Raw genomic sequence first — 16,543 nt, 5'->3', positions numbered from 1 at the left:
CACAAAAATATATATATATTGTGTGTGTGTAGGCTAATTGTAGTGGGTTAGGAGTCGGCCTAGACTTAGTCTTCATTGTTTCAGGTGTCTGAATCATCTCATCAGGTTTGTACTTTTTATGAGGTGGTTCAGGAGATATTTAGGTGTTGAGACAATTTGTTCATAAACACTAGGGTTTGGTTGCGTAACCTGTGTCGGACTAGGTTCACTGATCTTCAGAGGTTGTCGGGTAACTAGTCGGATTGCTCGTTTAAGCAAAACCATACTTTGAGTTAGATTGGATGGTCCGGGTTGTTGAATAGGCGGTGACCTGACATCTCTTTGAGTTGGCCACGGGTTTTGTTCAACTGGTGGTTGTTGTACCTGAGGCGGAAGAGGAAGACCTACTTCTTGATAGTATTTCCTAATCTGATTATCAGTATTAGGCACCAAACGGAGTAGATGAGCTAGGATGCCTCTAGTGTGAATGGTATTCTGCACCTTTGGTTTCAAGATTTTGACTTCTTGAAGATCAGCAATAGAAAGACCAAAGGTATTAGGAACCGTGATATTATTCCGTCTGCAAAATGTTAGTGCATAATCAATTATGAAACCAAAACATCGTTCACAAGGAATATATCCTTGAGTTTGCGATTTGTTGACTTGTTCAAGCACAAGTTCCCACAGTAGCTCACAGTAATCCACATGAGAATCTCTTTCAAAGGAGTAAAAGATCCTAATATTGGGATTGTAATTGTATATGTGCCTTTTGGAGTCATCAGTAGGCATCGGTTGAAGATAGCATAGATCACACTCTACCGGAAGTGAATATTCTTCTTTTTGAAATCACGATTGCTCTAGTTCTAAGACCATTATATCCTAGATTATGTATGAACTCCAACATGGTTGCTGTATCAGGAAGATTGAATATTTGTCTAAAGTCATCCTTAGTAATCCTCCTTACTCCAGGAATACCAATAAGTGCTAATTGGAAGCAAGCAGGACGACCCCGAGGTACTTCTTCAGTAGGTTGAATCTCATGTACATAAATGAATTGTATTTATGAGGACCACCATGTACATAATGAATCTTGAAATAGAATCTTGTGTATTGGTCAAAAATCCTCTCGCGCCTTAACATCAAACGGGGCTTGGAGGTCAGATTTATCTTGATGAGGGAGATATGTCTCGTCCGACTGGAAGGCACTATGACATTACCTCGTTAGATTTATCAGATTTTCGGATGGTTGATCACCTAGACCATAATGCTCCACATTCTGATTTCGATCAGGATATGAATGCCTCAACAGAAAGAGATGTATTACATCATGATACATCGATGATTACTAGACTAGATGTAGCACCTAATAAGGATGGCAAAAAGACCTGTACCCGATGGGGAAACCCGAAACCCGACACTTTTTGGCCGGGTCCGGGTATACGGGTCTAGGGCCGGGTATGGGAGTGCTTTTAAATTTTTTTCCGGGTTCGGGTCCGGGGACGGGTTTAGATACAAACTCGTAGACCCGGCCCGTATACCCGATATAGTGGGGATTTTCAATATAATAAATATATATAATTATAATAATAATAATAATAATAATTATTATTATTATTATTATTATTATTGTTGTTGTTGTTGTTGATTATTATAACAATGCTACTGGGATATTTATGATGTAGAGGTGTGATATGTATATACATAGTTAATTGAATAGCCACTGTTCATATTCATTTCAAGTTACGCATTATGTACATGAACTGGTATATTACTATTGTTAATGTTAATAATACTAACTATTTTTATTAAATAAAAACTATAGTTTGAAATTTTAGATTTAGTCATTTATATTTGGTATCCATTTTAAGTGCATTATTGAAACATAATAAAAAATATGCGAATGGTGGATGAAAATGATTAATAACGGGCAAATTCGATACATGCGAAAAATCTGTAACTCGAGAGTTAATAAGTAAATGGAAATCCCCGTTTACCCGTTGGGAAACCCGACGGTTAGTAACTAAATGTGGACCCGATGGGTATTGGTCCGGGTTTGGGACTAGTATTTTTAATCGGGTTCGGGTCTGGGATTACCTAAACCCGGCCCGATGCCATCCCTAAGCACCTTCCTACACCACATCGATTTCCATTTGACACCAATGCGGTGTGAGATACGGTGGGAAGACTTGACTTGACCAAGAGCGGGAAACATGCAACCAATCTAAAGACCAATAGTAATATCGCGTCAGGGGTACCCGGTTAGAGTCCCAGGATACTACAATCATGGAGATGGATAACTCGGATAGGTTACCACCGGCTGTGACTTCGATCTCTAGTCAACCAACCCCGGTGAGGGAAAATTCAGGAAGCCCAACGCCAATGAGGTTAAATCTGGCAAAACCTACCACGATTATAAGAGGTTAGTTGACACAAAGGCTTTAATGGGAAATTGGAATGGTGGGTATGTTGCGATTTATCCTGCAACTGTACACCCAGATATGACCGTGTTGAAGCATACCCGTTTGCAGAAGAGAAAATACTTATGTCAATGTGGGACGTTCGACTAAGTTTTTGATAACATGGAAGTCAAGTATAAGCATAGTAGATTGATTAAAATATTATTGGAACTAAGTTATGCACGAACATGATTTGGGCACGTTACAACTTCCAAAATTGTTTATAAATAATACTGTATTATTTATGATTTATTAACTGAATAATATATCACAAGTGTATTATTAGTGAATTTCGACATGTTATCAGTTTTTGTTTTACCTTTTCTTTGATGTATTTATTATTGGTGCCCACCACGAAGCAAGATCGAGTGATTTTGTGGTTATCTCTCCTTTTTCGTCTTTGGCAAATACGTATCATCGGTACGCGTGGATAGAAATTTCGGGAATTCCGGTTACATGTGCTTCAAAGGAGAGCGCCATTACTGTGGCTGAATTGTTTGGCTATGTTATTTCGATCGCTAACGCTTCATCTTCCTTGAACAATGTCGGGTCACTATTTGCTTTCATTAAATCGGTCAAACCGAAACATATTCATGACGTTGTTGAAGTTGACTTAGTAAACTTAGAAGACGATGAGTCGTTTTGTTCTAGATGCGATGTGTAGGTTTCTGAGGTCTCGGATTTGAATGTGATGAATCGGGTTGTAAATGACGTTTTTGATATGAATTTGATGTTGTCAACGAATCGGTTTGTCATTTCAAATAGTTTGAACACCCCTTCTCGGGTCTTTGGTATTGATGGGATTGCGTTGCGTCCGACATTCATTCACCCCTTCGTAATTCCGGGTTTGGTTCTGGATGTGTTCAACCGTCGACAGCTTCTCATGAACATGTTCGTTCACCTTTGTTTTTTGGTTCCTTCAAATATCCTATTTTGGACCCTGGTTCTAGTGTTAGGAAGGTTACAAGTGGGCTCGTGAGTAGTCCAGTTCGATCGGCTGATTTCGGGTCAAAGTCTGTTCATGATGCGGGTTCAAAAGAGGATATGGATGTTGTTCGGGAGCCAAGCTCTGTCAAAAATGCTGCTTGCTGTCAAAGAGTAGGAATGTCGCTTCCACATCGGGCTCTTATAAGCTCATTGATCGAGATGATGATTTGGATTACGGGGATGCTATTCAGAGTTTGTGTATGGGTGGCAAGGTGATCAAGAAGAGCGATTTTGCGGGGTCAAGTAAAGGTGGTTCATCGGCTTTGGAGAATGAAAAAATGACCGAGGAGGCTATGGCGGCTTTTGATGCCATGATGACGAAAATGACCGAGGAGAGCGAACAGCTTAATGCTACTCTTGTTAATCATAGTGAAGTCCCTTGTGTGCCGTTAAAAAACGGGTATCAACAAAAGGGGAAGAAGAAACAATTGGTTCAGGGCGCTGAAATGAAAAAATTCGGCGTGTTTATCAAAGATATTTGAGTCGGTGTGTTCATCGTCGTGTTTCGTAGTGTCCTTTGGGTCTATGTTTTATTTGTTGTTTTGCCCCAAGTTGTTTAGATTTTTGGTTCGATGAGGCTCGGTAGATAATCTGTATGTTTGTCGCTTTCTAGGTACGAGCCTCATCAGGGTTTCTCTATTGTATCCTTTGTTGAAGACGTTTTCTATTCCAAAACGTTTTCCGTTTTTTATTTAAGTATTCGTTTTTTTCGCCAAAAAAAAAAAAAACAAAAAAAAACACCCAAACCAGAACAAGACCAAGTGAACGACCCACGCTAAACTATCACCAATGGCGAAACCAGGATTTCAGATTGATGGTGTCATAAAATAATATCGAACTATTGTGTCGCCAAAATTTAATTACAAAGTATGTTTCAGTACAAATATAGAAAGTCAAGTTACCTTTAGCATAATGTTCTTTCAAATCTTTCTTTCGTTAGCATCAAATGAAAAGAGAAGTTTTGTAAATATTACATGTATTATAGTTGCTATTTAATGTGTGATTGTTATGAAACAGAGTTATGTGGCAATATATAATTAATATTGTTTTGCTGTAAACATTGGACGGTAAGTATGGTCATGCTGCCATAGATTCTGATTAGAAGTGTGGGCATAATAGAGATTGTGCCAAATTCCAACTAACTTCTATTTGGGCCACAAAACAAAATAGATGGTGTCCTTAGTGAGAAAGTGATGGTGTCATAGTGATAAAGTTACGGTATTACAGATTTAAAAGCCTACAAGATTACACTACAAATCCTTTTTCATTGGTGTCAATTGAACAGAGGCAAGATTTGTAGTGTAATCTTGTAGGCTTTTAAATCTGTATTACCGTAACTTTATCACTATGACACCATCACTTTCTCACTAAGGACATCATCTATTCTGTTTTGTGGCCCAAATAGAAGTTAGTTGAAATTCGGCCCAATCTCTATTATGCCCACACTTCTAATCAGAATCTATGGTGGCATGACCATACTTACCGTCCAATGTTTACAGCAAAACAATATTAATTATATATTGCCACATAACTCTGTTTCATAACAATCACACATTAAATAGCAACTATAATACATGTAATATTTACAAAACTTCTCTTTTCCTTTGATGCTAACGAAAGAAAGATTTGAAGGAACATTATGCTAAAGGTAACTTGACTTTCTATATTTGTACTGAAACATACTTTGTAATTAAATTTTGGCGACACAATAGTTCAATATTATTTTATGACACCATCAATCTGAAATCCTGGCTTCGCCACTGCAATTGAACCCAATGAATTACATGTGCCTCCGCCTCTGACTATCACACAAAATCGAAGACCCCCAGACCCTGACCTGACAGACCGACTCCACTACAAAGAGATGCAGAAATTCATGACCATTTTAGGTGCCTCCTCCCTTATATTCTTCCACAATCGACTTCACTAAAAGTCGAGCAGATCATCTGAAGCTTCTTCTTTGTTTTATTCCCCGTCTTGTTGAGACTCGACCACCAATTGGTAAGTGTTCATAAACTTTCTACAGTCTATAATATAATTCAGGAAAAAAAATGGATTTTAGCAAATCGTAAAAAGGGGAAATTAAACAAAACATTTTAGCAGTTTTTACCACAACAGAGATCATAATAATATAATCAATTACTGTAAAACAAACCGTCTAGGCTAGATCGTGAAACACATGTTACACAATAGGTCTAACCGACCCTTTATCTAATGTGAAACACATGTTACACATTGATGCTAACTGTAAAAACAAAATGTAATCAAAACCAGATACATCAAATACTCGAATATCATACTACTTGCATGCATAACGTAAAGTGAAGATTACAATGTGGTCCAAATAAATAAATAAAAAAGACATTTTCCACACAGTTATGAGAAACAATATTGCAAGAAAGGGTTATGGTCATTTATGAATGAAAATATAAGAAAGCTTCTGTGACTAATAAGAAGAGAATCTCAAAACAATTCGCAATTAAACAGCAGACAAAGATGAAAAAACTTAAATAATACTGTGTGAAAACTTACTTTCAACTGAATCAAATCTGATGCAAAATAGCTCATCCTTACGTACACCATCCGAAAAATCAGCAGCATACCACGCACATGCATTCTCATACAAATCATGCTTTTGAATAGACATAGTATCATTAACTACAATGCCACACCACATTCAAATAAATAACCAAACCTTTCACAAATTAAGATGCTAAACAAATATATATTTGTTCATACCACGATGATTAGCACGGATCATTAGGGTTTTCAATTGACGCATAAGGAAACGCACTTTACGACTCTCTTTGTGCTTCAAAAACTTTGCTGATCCATCACTTCGCTCCTTCCACTCGCTCTCGTCATTATCAAATCGATACAACTTTGCTTTACTACAAACTCAAAACAAACTCAATTTCAAAATAAAATTACAAGTAAATAAAATCAAAATCAAAATCAAAATACTTTTTAAACTAGCAACGTACACACAACCCATAACCGTATGTTAAAAGTAATAGTTTACATACATACACCTGCAGGAGGGTCTTATTGGGATAGAATTCTAGACGATTTTTTACTATAGCCGGGCAGTGGGTACATTTTTTTTAAAATGGTAATAATTTTGATCCCACTTTCAAAAATGGAAATAAAGGAAATTTAGTTGCAAAAATGGTAAAACCGAAGTTCCAAACTTCGGTTTTGCCATTACCGAAGTTTCAAACTTCGGTTTTGGGTGGTCTGTCAGCAGAAACCCTAATCTGAAGTTTGGAACTTCGGTTTTGACCAAATCCGAAGTTCCAAACTTCGGTTTTGGTTTTTTTTTTTTTTTTTTTTTTAACTCTAATTTTATAAATAACTTGGTTTTGATAGTTAATTTACAGTTTCATACGCTAATATTACTTTAAAAATATATAATAACATTACAAACAATAAAATATTAATATTAGTAAGATGCAAATACAAATTTTTTGAACAACACTTTTATTAATATCAGAATCACGGTTACATTTTTTTAAAAATAAAAATACATAATTTAAAACAACACATAGAAATTTAACACATAATTAAATTAGATGCAATGGAAGAGGTTGATTTTTCACAATTGCTTCATTTTTTTTTTATCATAATCCATTCATCTTCCTCACAAAGATGCTCGAATTTTCCTTTACCTTCATTCCAAAACATCACGCCCGAATGTTCAACCGTAATGTTTTCTTTAAGCCACTCAAACACCTTCGAAATTGTTGTCATCTGACTAACATCCACATTTTGAAAGTACTTATATTCGTACCCATAGTAAAACTTTTTTTGTGTTGAAAACTGCCCATTCCAATAGACATTAATTTGAACAGAAATTGGTGACATGTTTACAAAATTAAAATATATGTTTGGAGAAGGGAGAAGAGAGTGATACATCCGTTTGTTGTAATAGATGTCGGTTTATATAGTGTAGTTAAAATTGAAAAACCGGCATTTTAAAGTTCGGTTTCAGTAAAAGCTGTCGAACAGTAAAAGGTAACAGTAAAAGGTAGCAGTAACATATCTGTAATTGATTTTTATGACATGTCTAGTACTTGATAGGTCTGAAACCGAACTTTAAAACTTCGGTTATTTGTAGATTCGGGTTTATAAAAGTGATTTGTGATTGTTTCATAAATACATAACAAAAAATGAATCCGAAATACGTATCAATTGACGTGTATCATGGTTGTGATTTTGAATGGAATGATGGTAAAACAGAACTCTCTAAAGGGCCTAAAATGACGTTTGATAACGTAGATGTTCGGGGCTTTAATATGGAGAAGTTGAATGAGTTTCTTAAAGAAAAGCTACCAAAGAATCCACGTTCAATGGACATATACTACTACAAACTAGGAGCAAGTGAAGCCGAAGCAATGTGCTATGATGAAGAATGGTATACATTAGTAGGGAAAGCGTGTATACTTTCAGAAAATATCGAGTTGTATGTTTTATTTGGAGTTTTTGAAGACGCACTAGAGTTCGATACGATGTATGATAGTCATGGTGAATACTATTATGCACCTAGACCTTTTATAAATTAAAGTTACTTGTAATAGATTAGTAACTTGAATAAGATTAGTAACATGCAATTTTATTAATTCAACAACACTTTTTTATTCATAAACAGAATTAGCGATTACAACAGACAAAGTACAAGAAACAAAGTACAACAAATTACTAATGAAAACCTATGGCATTCTAGTAGTTGGACAGGTGTTCCTGTTGTGACCTTCAACCCTGCATATACCACACTTTGGTTTTTACTTTTCACGTTCATCCATCTGGTTCTTCATACGTTTTGATTGCTTCCGCCCCCTATGCTTAATCAATCTTGATGGATCGGCCATAATTTTCCATTCTATATGTGTCCAGTAGCTCGCATCTCTTAATGGATTAAAATGATCGCTATATTGCTCTCTCCATGTAGGAGTTGTATACTTTTTACTGATTTGTTTATTTACATCCTCGTTTAGATGGCTACATACGGAAATGGCATGAGAGCAAGGTAATCTTTGGTGTTGTCAAATACCACATGAACACCTTTTCTTTTTAAACTCCACTGTGTAATCGGTGCCACCTTCACCACTTCTTTGATAAGTTGAATGAACCTTGTAGATACCTTGTTGTTTGTGATAACATGTTGTTTTGTAACGTTGAGCTCTTTTTGCCCGTTCGTTAAAGACGTTAAACATGTTCTTCGAAAGTGGTGAATTACATAACCTTGCTTCTCGACTTTGATCGTAGAAGTGTTGTCTGGTGTAATCAAATGTATATTTGATACACGCTTTGATCGGCATCATACGGGCATGACGGAACACATTGTTGAGGGACTCAGCAATATTTGTCGTTGTGTTACCCCAACGACTCCTCTGACTGTCCCTATACACAGTCCATTTGCCTACATCAGCATCTTGCAAATATTGCCAAGCCTCAACACTAGCTTGTTTGATGGCCCTGAAAGCATTCTTGTACAATATTTGATTTGTTGTTTAACCGACTGTCCAACACAAGTGTTTGAGCAATTTCACTTTAGTGTATTTGCCCAGCAAGTTGCTACGAATGTGGCGCAAGCAGTACCTATGTTCCTAACCATATGTTTGAGCACCCATTGCATGTAAGATACCTGGGTGTCGATCAAAGATGACACACAAATTTTCGTTTCCAATAACATTTTCTTGGAGCATTTGCAAAAACCAAACCCAACTTTCGTTACTTTCTTCATCAACTAGGGCAAAGGCAATGGGTAAAATTTGATTGTTAGCATTTTTGGCAATCGCTGTTAACAATTTACCCTTATAACTACCTTTCAAATGGGTGCCATCGATGCAAATCATTGGAATACACATTTTAAACGCTTTAATGGCTAGACCGAATGCCCAAAACACAAATTTAAAGGTGTCGAAACCTTCTTCAATTTCAGGTCCATTTTCAAACACAACAATTGTGTCTGGATTGGTAGTAACTAATTCATTTATATAATTTGGTAAATGAATAAATTTACTTTTCCAAGTTCCAAATAATCGTTCGATTGTAATACGCCTAGCATTCCATGCTTTGCCGTAACGGATATCCACATGCCATGTATTTTTTTTATTTGGGCTTGGATGTTGGCAACAGGATAAGCAACGTTTAAACATATTTGATGTTCAATTTCAGTAGCAATTAAGCTAGAGGTTAAACAACGATTGTTGTTTTCTGATACGTGTCCATAACACGTGTGTTCATCTTTCCATTTTGATATTTTCCATACCTTCGATCGATTGTGAGACGAACCACTAACACTCCAGGCACAATGGTATCTTTCTTGTGGACCCTTATAACTTGAGCTAGTTGTTCTACAATGTGCTTGCAAATAACCCGGCTTGCTTTGTGTAACAACTATTTCTCTATTATAGTGTATATTCCATTTTCGAACAGCATAAATAAGTTCGGATTTTTTCTGGAACACCATTCCTTTGGAAATAATACCGATCTCCTTATCATAAAAAACCCATGAAGCTTCTTGGTCATCATCGAATGGAAAACTATTACTACCCTCACCTTCATTAACAAACCCGAAACGTGAAACTGGGGCAGGCTCAATTTGTGGTTCCACTTGCTCCTCTCTACCTTCGTCACCGGAAACATTATCTTCAATGATATATTTAGAAACTGTATCGTCGATTGTAGTAGACATACCATCATCTGGGTCTACTACATTTTCTACTTCGTCTCTTCGTTCTTGTTCATCTTCAACAACTGTTGAATGGTAGTTTGATGTTGATGGACCACCCTCCAAAGTTTGAATAAGATCCACATAACCCGAACCTTGGGTGGTAGAAAAAACTTTCTCAAACTGAATTTTAATTTGAGCCTCGTAATTTGGATCATTTTGAGAATAAAAATATATTGTTTCCAAAGTGTTATCATCAGTAAGTTCACTTTTCCATTCATTTCCATTGAAAAGAACCCACAAGAACATTTTTAACGTGTGTGATCTTTGACTCACACCTACATAATTATACGCCATTTGGTTTAACTGCATACAGTTAACCTTGGTTGTCAACACAAAACTCCTTCTAATCGTTGTGTTATCACCAGTAAGCCAACCATTTTGGAATGAAATTTGGCCTCCCCAAAGAAAATGAACCATGAATGGACGAATTATAGACATTTTTGTAATTGTTGATGTATGAAACTGATTAAGATTAGTTTAAATTGTGTTGTTGGTGTTTGAAACTGACTTTGAAATGCTTGAATTGTGTTCTTGGTGATGTTTGTGTTTGAGTCCATGATAAGGGTGATATAAATAAATGAAAAAAGATGATAAATCATATTTTGACATGATAGGTTAGCAGGTTTCAGTCCATAATTGAGACTAGGGTTGCAGGTTTCAGTCCATAATTGTGACTGATGATGCAGACTGAAAAACCGAAGTTTGAAACTTCGGTTTTACTGTTTACCTGCAAAACCGAAGTTTCAAACTTCGGTTTAGGGTTTCTGCTGACAGGTCACCCAAAACCGAAGTTTGAAACTTCGGAAATGACAAAACCGAAGTTCCAAACTTCGGTTTTACCATTTTTCCAGCAAAAATTTCGTTTTTTCCATTTTTGAAAGTGGGATCAAAATAATTACCATTTAAAAAAAAATCTGAACCATAACACGTAACACACAATCTGTCACACCCTCAAATAGGGCCTGGGGTATTTGTGACTAATTATATCAAATCACAGTTGTATAAACGAGAACGACTCTATATGAGACGTTTTGAATAAAACATTTATTAATAAAACAGCGGAAGCATTAAAAGTTTTTACATCAAATCCAAACCGAAATAGTATTAGTTTTAACATGCAAAGTAAATGTAATGAAATGAAGACTCCATGCAGCAGCATTCAATTCATCATGTAGCATTCATAGCAATCACCTTATTCGTCACCTGAGACAAAACATGCTTAAAGTGTCAACCAAAAAGGTTGAGTGAAATTCATAGGTTTATATAATATGCATTAGACCACAAGATTTAGTTTAAAGCTGATTGATACCAATTATATCAATCTAAAAAGAGTTGCTGCAGTTTGTAATATCGCTACTAGACAAAAGTTTACCTCGCGACACCTTGAACAGTCAGTGTCAGTTGAATCATTATTATGTAACCAAAGACCATCAGTCAAATAGTTAGAGGCGTCACTCTCAGTAGCGCTACTCACAATATGTGACAACCCGGAAATTTTTGACCAAAGTTAAACTTTATCTTTAAATGATTTAATGTTTTCGACATGATAAGCAAAGTCTGTAATGTTGAGTCACGAAAGTTTTGGAACTATATTCATGTAATCAATTATTCTTTGACTGTTCTCGAAGATTCACGAACAATATATATATATATATATATATATATATATATTTATATAACTTAATGTGCATATATATATATATATATATATATATATATATATATATATATGATTTCAAGTTATTTAGTAAACGATAGTAACATTCGATTATTGATTCGATTGATATTTAGATAAGTTAACTAAAACGTTTAAGATGATCCAGTAAAACACTAATTTGCTACAGTATTTTTGAATTGCTACAGTACCCGAAAAGCTATAGTGTTTTCGAAAATCACTATTTGCTATAGTAAAAAAATATATATATGTATATATGTATATGTATATACTACGAGATGATGATTTATAGAAGCAAATAACCAAAACACTTAATTGATTAAAGCTACACTTCGAGTGACATAGTTTATCAATGATTAAGTTTAATTTTTGATAAAGGTACACATCGCGTAACGAAAAATAGCGTACGAAAATGCGTTCGAGAAACCGGAAGCGGGACATAAGTCGAACGTAAACGTACAAGACATCAGAATAAAAATTACAAGTCACCTATACACGAGAATATAATATAATATATAATTAATTAATTTAAATTATTTAAATTATATATATTATAAAATTATGTCGACGAACAAAGAAACAAAAAGATGTGAGCTGGAGACAGGTGGCCATGCGATCGCATGGCCAGAAGCCTAGTAAACCATGCGATCGCATGACAGGCAATTTCAGGCCAACACTATAAAAGCTCGACCATTTCTACTTCTGATTCAATTCATTTTACTCCGTATTTATTTTATTAATTATTATTATTATTATTATTATTATTATTATTATTATTATTATTATTATTATTATTAATATTAAGATTATTATTATTAAATCTTATTATTAATAGTATTAGTATTATTATTTTTACGATACAAAAATAATAATATACATAAAATATTACGACGGAGTGATGTCCAAATGATTTCAAAATGAGTTTTCAAGCGGGATAGAGCTAAGGAAACTATGGGTTATAGCTATGGAGGTTATGGGTAATATTCATGGGTATTGTTCGCAAGTCAAACCTAGTGTTTATCATCTTTGTTGCGTCTACGTACTTTCCTGCAATATTGAATCACAATATTGATACGTGAGCATTCATATCTTATCTTTTATATTATTTATGTATCCATGTCTAGTGCTCGAGTATATATATTTATGCATGCTTGTATGCTAAATTTCGTCGTTAAACAGTTTATGATGAATCACGAATTAAATACATATATTACTGATAAAAGGTATATAATATGCATGTTTTTGGAAAGCTGGCGAAAAATGAATAACTTTTCATTTAGAAATCGCGTAATTTCGTTGAACGAATCAAAAGATATGGTCAACTGAATTATGATTGACGTTAATAGGAATTGCTTTTGAATCTGCAATTAATATTTAAACAACTTATTTGTAAGATTGATAAATTGGATTTTTGAATATTACCAACCGAGTAAATGAATCCTTATATAAGGTACGTCTCGTTTTGTTGAACTATTGTCAAAATTGGCCTTTTGAAACGACTTTGGATAACTTTTATATGTCGATCTCGAGCATTAGGATTGTGATACACTATGACCAGACCTAGCTTGATAGACATTTATTGACCAATATATGTTCTCTAGGTTGAGATCTACGATTATTTGGTATTTCGAGTTTCGGTCACATTTCGGTGAATGACTTTATGTGCTGCTAAGGTGAGTTTATAGATCCCTTTTTACTTGCTTTTGCAATCTATATTTTTGGGCTGAGAATACAAGCACTTTATTTTAAACGCAATGGATACAAGTACATACTAAATTCTACACCGAGTTTGAACCGAAAATCCCTTAGCTTTGGTAACTAGTAACTGCCGGTTATAAGAACTGGTGGGCGCGAGTAGTTGTATATGGATCCATAGGGCTTGACATCCCCGTCTGTTCCAGGTTTAGAAACCCTAGCCTGAACTATTAAACAGACGTATGCTATTTAAGTTTAGTACACGTTAGTTTACGTGTATTGTACATGTTGGTTGCATATATGTTAAAACAGGGGTACTTATTATATAGACGTTAAAGTTTAGTTACCAGGGTGCTCAATCTTGTAGAATATTTTGATAAACGTTTCTGGATGAAACAACTGAAATCTTGTGATCCACCTTTATATACAGATTATGCGCAACATTAAAACTATGAACTCACTAACCTTTGTGTTGACACTTGTTAGCATGTTTATTCTCAGGTTCCCTAGAAGTTTTCTGCTGTTTGCTTATATGTTATACAAGATATGTGCATGGAGTCATACATGCTTTATTCGAGAAAACGTTGCATTCACAAATCATTACCATCTATCTTATTTTGACTGCATTGTCAACGGAAGTACTATTGTAAACTATTATTTACGGTGATTGTCTATATATAGAAATCATCATATGTCGAAAACCTTTGATTTAAATATTCATTTATGGTGTGCCTTTTCAAAAGAATGCAACGTTTACAAAACGTATCATATAGAGGTCAAATACCTCACAATGAAATCGATGAATGACGTGTTCGTCCATATGGATTTGGAGCGATCGTCACACAATAACTAAGTTTGCATCTTATACCTCAGCAATTAATGATATTACGGTGGGGATTTGCATGACAAAGCACGACAGCACAATAACATTTTAGTACTTGTGTCTAAACGTAAAACAGTTATAAAGCAAGCATGTGTCTCACCCCAAAAGTTATAAACAGTTAAGTAAACAGTAAAAGTGGGGCTATGAAAATCACCTTAAATAGCAGTTGAAGTATTCCACGCAAGAAGGAAAGTAAAGCAAGTAAGTGATCTGGATATCAACCTAGAGGTATAATGTTTGATTAGTTAATGTCTAACTTGACATAAAGTGTGTTTATTAATATAGCAACTATATTGACAGTGACGGTTTTCGAGAAAAGTTCCTATTTCTCAAAAGTTTCTATTTTTGGAAACCTACTATTTATGAAAAGCTTCCACTTATAGTAAGCTTCTAGTTTAAGAATGTTCGGGTTATAATTCTTAACAAAGATGTTGTACAATCTCGCCCAAACTTCGTCGCTAACATGCAAGTCACTCGAATGATCTATTATTACCGAGCAGCCCAGGATCTCTTGACCAGAATCCAAATCTTGGCATTCGAGATCCACAAGCATCCCATAATGGTAACAAGGATCACCCTAGGCCACAATTTGTAGTGACCCGAACTTTTCCATGTTTATATATATTAAATGAAATTGATATTTACATGATTAAGTGTTTCCAACATGTTAAGCAATCAAACTTATTAAGACTTGATTAATTGGAATAGGTTTCATATAGACAAATGACCACCCAAGTTGACCGGTGATTCACGAACGTTAAAACTTGTAAAAACTATACGATGATATATATATGGTTATATATATAGTTAACATGATTTTATTATAAGTATGTATCTCATTAGGTATTTTAACAATGAGTTATATACATAAAAATGAGACTATTAAATTAAGAAACTCGAAAACGATATATATAACGATTATCGTTATAACAACGTCTTACTAGGTACATATGAATCATATTAAGATATTGTAACACCGGCCATTTTTTTTTTTTAAATACACAGCGGAAGACTTTATTAACAAACACAATATAAGTCACGTCATTACGTTTAAGTTTACACAACGGTGTTACGTTATTTCAAAACATTATTTATACAAAAGTCCACATCAGAGTTGGGTTATCAAACATGTCTTCTGCAACAACGCCCTTCCCGACTAGCAGTACGTAAACCTGCAAGGGGAGAATATGTGGGGGATTAGCGCACCACTAAGTGAATGGAATCTATCTAACAGATATAGCTTAAGTCACACACAAGCTATATACTAACAACAACACTTGCTAACTACCAACTAGCATACAATAAGACAATACGAGGATCGGCGGCTTGTACGAGCACACGACTCCTAGCTGATCGGACTTGAGTCTACCGATAGTCTCTGCTACTCAATTCATAGTATAGTTATCCAGATGCAGGGGATGCATCATTCACACTATACTCTACAATCAGTAGCCTATGGACCCAACCTCCCCTAGGCACGGTTGACCTCATACGGACTCTAACCTCTCCTAGGCACAGTCTCGAGTCCCCAGTCTCCCTAGGCCCGACTGGTGCCATTCACACAGTGTACACATAATTCACATTCAACATCAGGCATACGATATTATTCTATCATGGCAATTCCTACACTATGCATGGTAAAAGAGTCAACCACAGTAGCATGATATGCTACTTAAACTCTATCCGTAGATAGACCCACTCACCAATTACCAGCAACTGCTCAGTTATTATTTCTGAGCTTCTTCCTTGTCCTTATCTCCTGAGAACAGCAAAAAACAAGTTAGAATAGTGTTCCCATCAAGATTAGACACACTGACAACGAATTATAGCAAATTCATAAAAAAATGCGTCCGCTAAAATTTTCATGCTTAACACTTATGCACTTTCAAAATTTACATCCTGAACACCAAAATATAAACGGGCAGCATAACGGCTAGAAAAAGGCACTTTGGTAAAACATTCTGCCCTGTACACACAGTCGGCCGACTGACACTTACAGTCGGTCGACTGTCGACACAATCGGTCGACTGACCTGTCCAGTCGGTCGATTCATTGGGTAATACATCAATCGGCCGAAGGCAAATCTCAGTCGGTCGGTTCACTCTACAGTCGGTCGGTTCACCCTCAGTCGG

The 16,543-nt window shown here is 35.4% G+C and overlaps 1 pseudogene; it reads right to left on the bottom strand.

Moving 5' to 3' along the window:
- Positions 1–5,348: 5,348 nt before the first annotated feature.
- Positions 5,349–16,543, bottom strand: part of LOC139864586 (ran-binding protein 1 homolog b-like) — a 146,017-nt pseudogene continuing 134,822 nt past the window's right edge.

The sequence above is a fragment of the Rutidosis leptorrhynchoides genome, chromosome 8 (genome assembly GCF_046630445.1).
Source record: "Rutidosis leptorrhynchoides isolate AG116_Rl617_1_P2 chromosome 8, CSIRO_AGI_Rlap_v1, whole genome shotgun sequence".
Lineage (NCBI taxonomy): Eukaryota > Viridiplantae > Streptophyta > Magnoliopsida > Asterales > Asteraceae > Rutidosis > Rutidosis leptorrhynchoides.
Note: the sequence above shows the minus strand (reverse complement) of the source record. Positions and strands in the feature narration are given on the sequence as shown.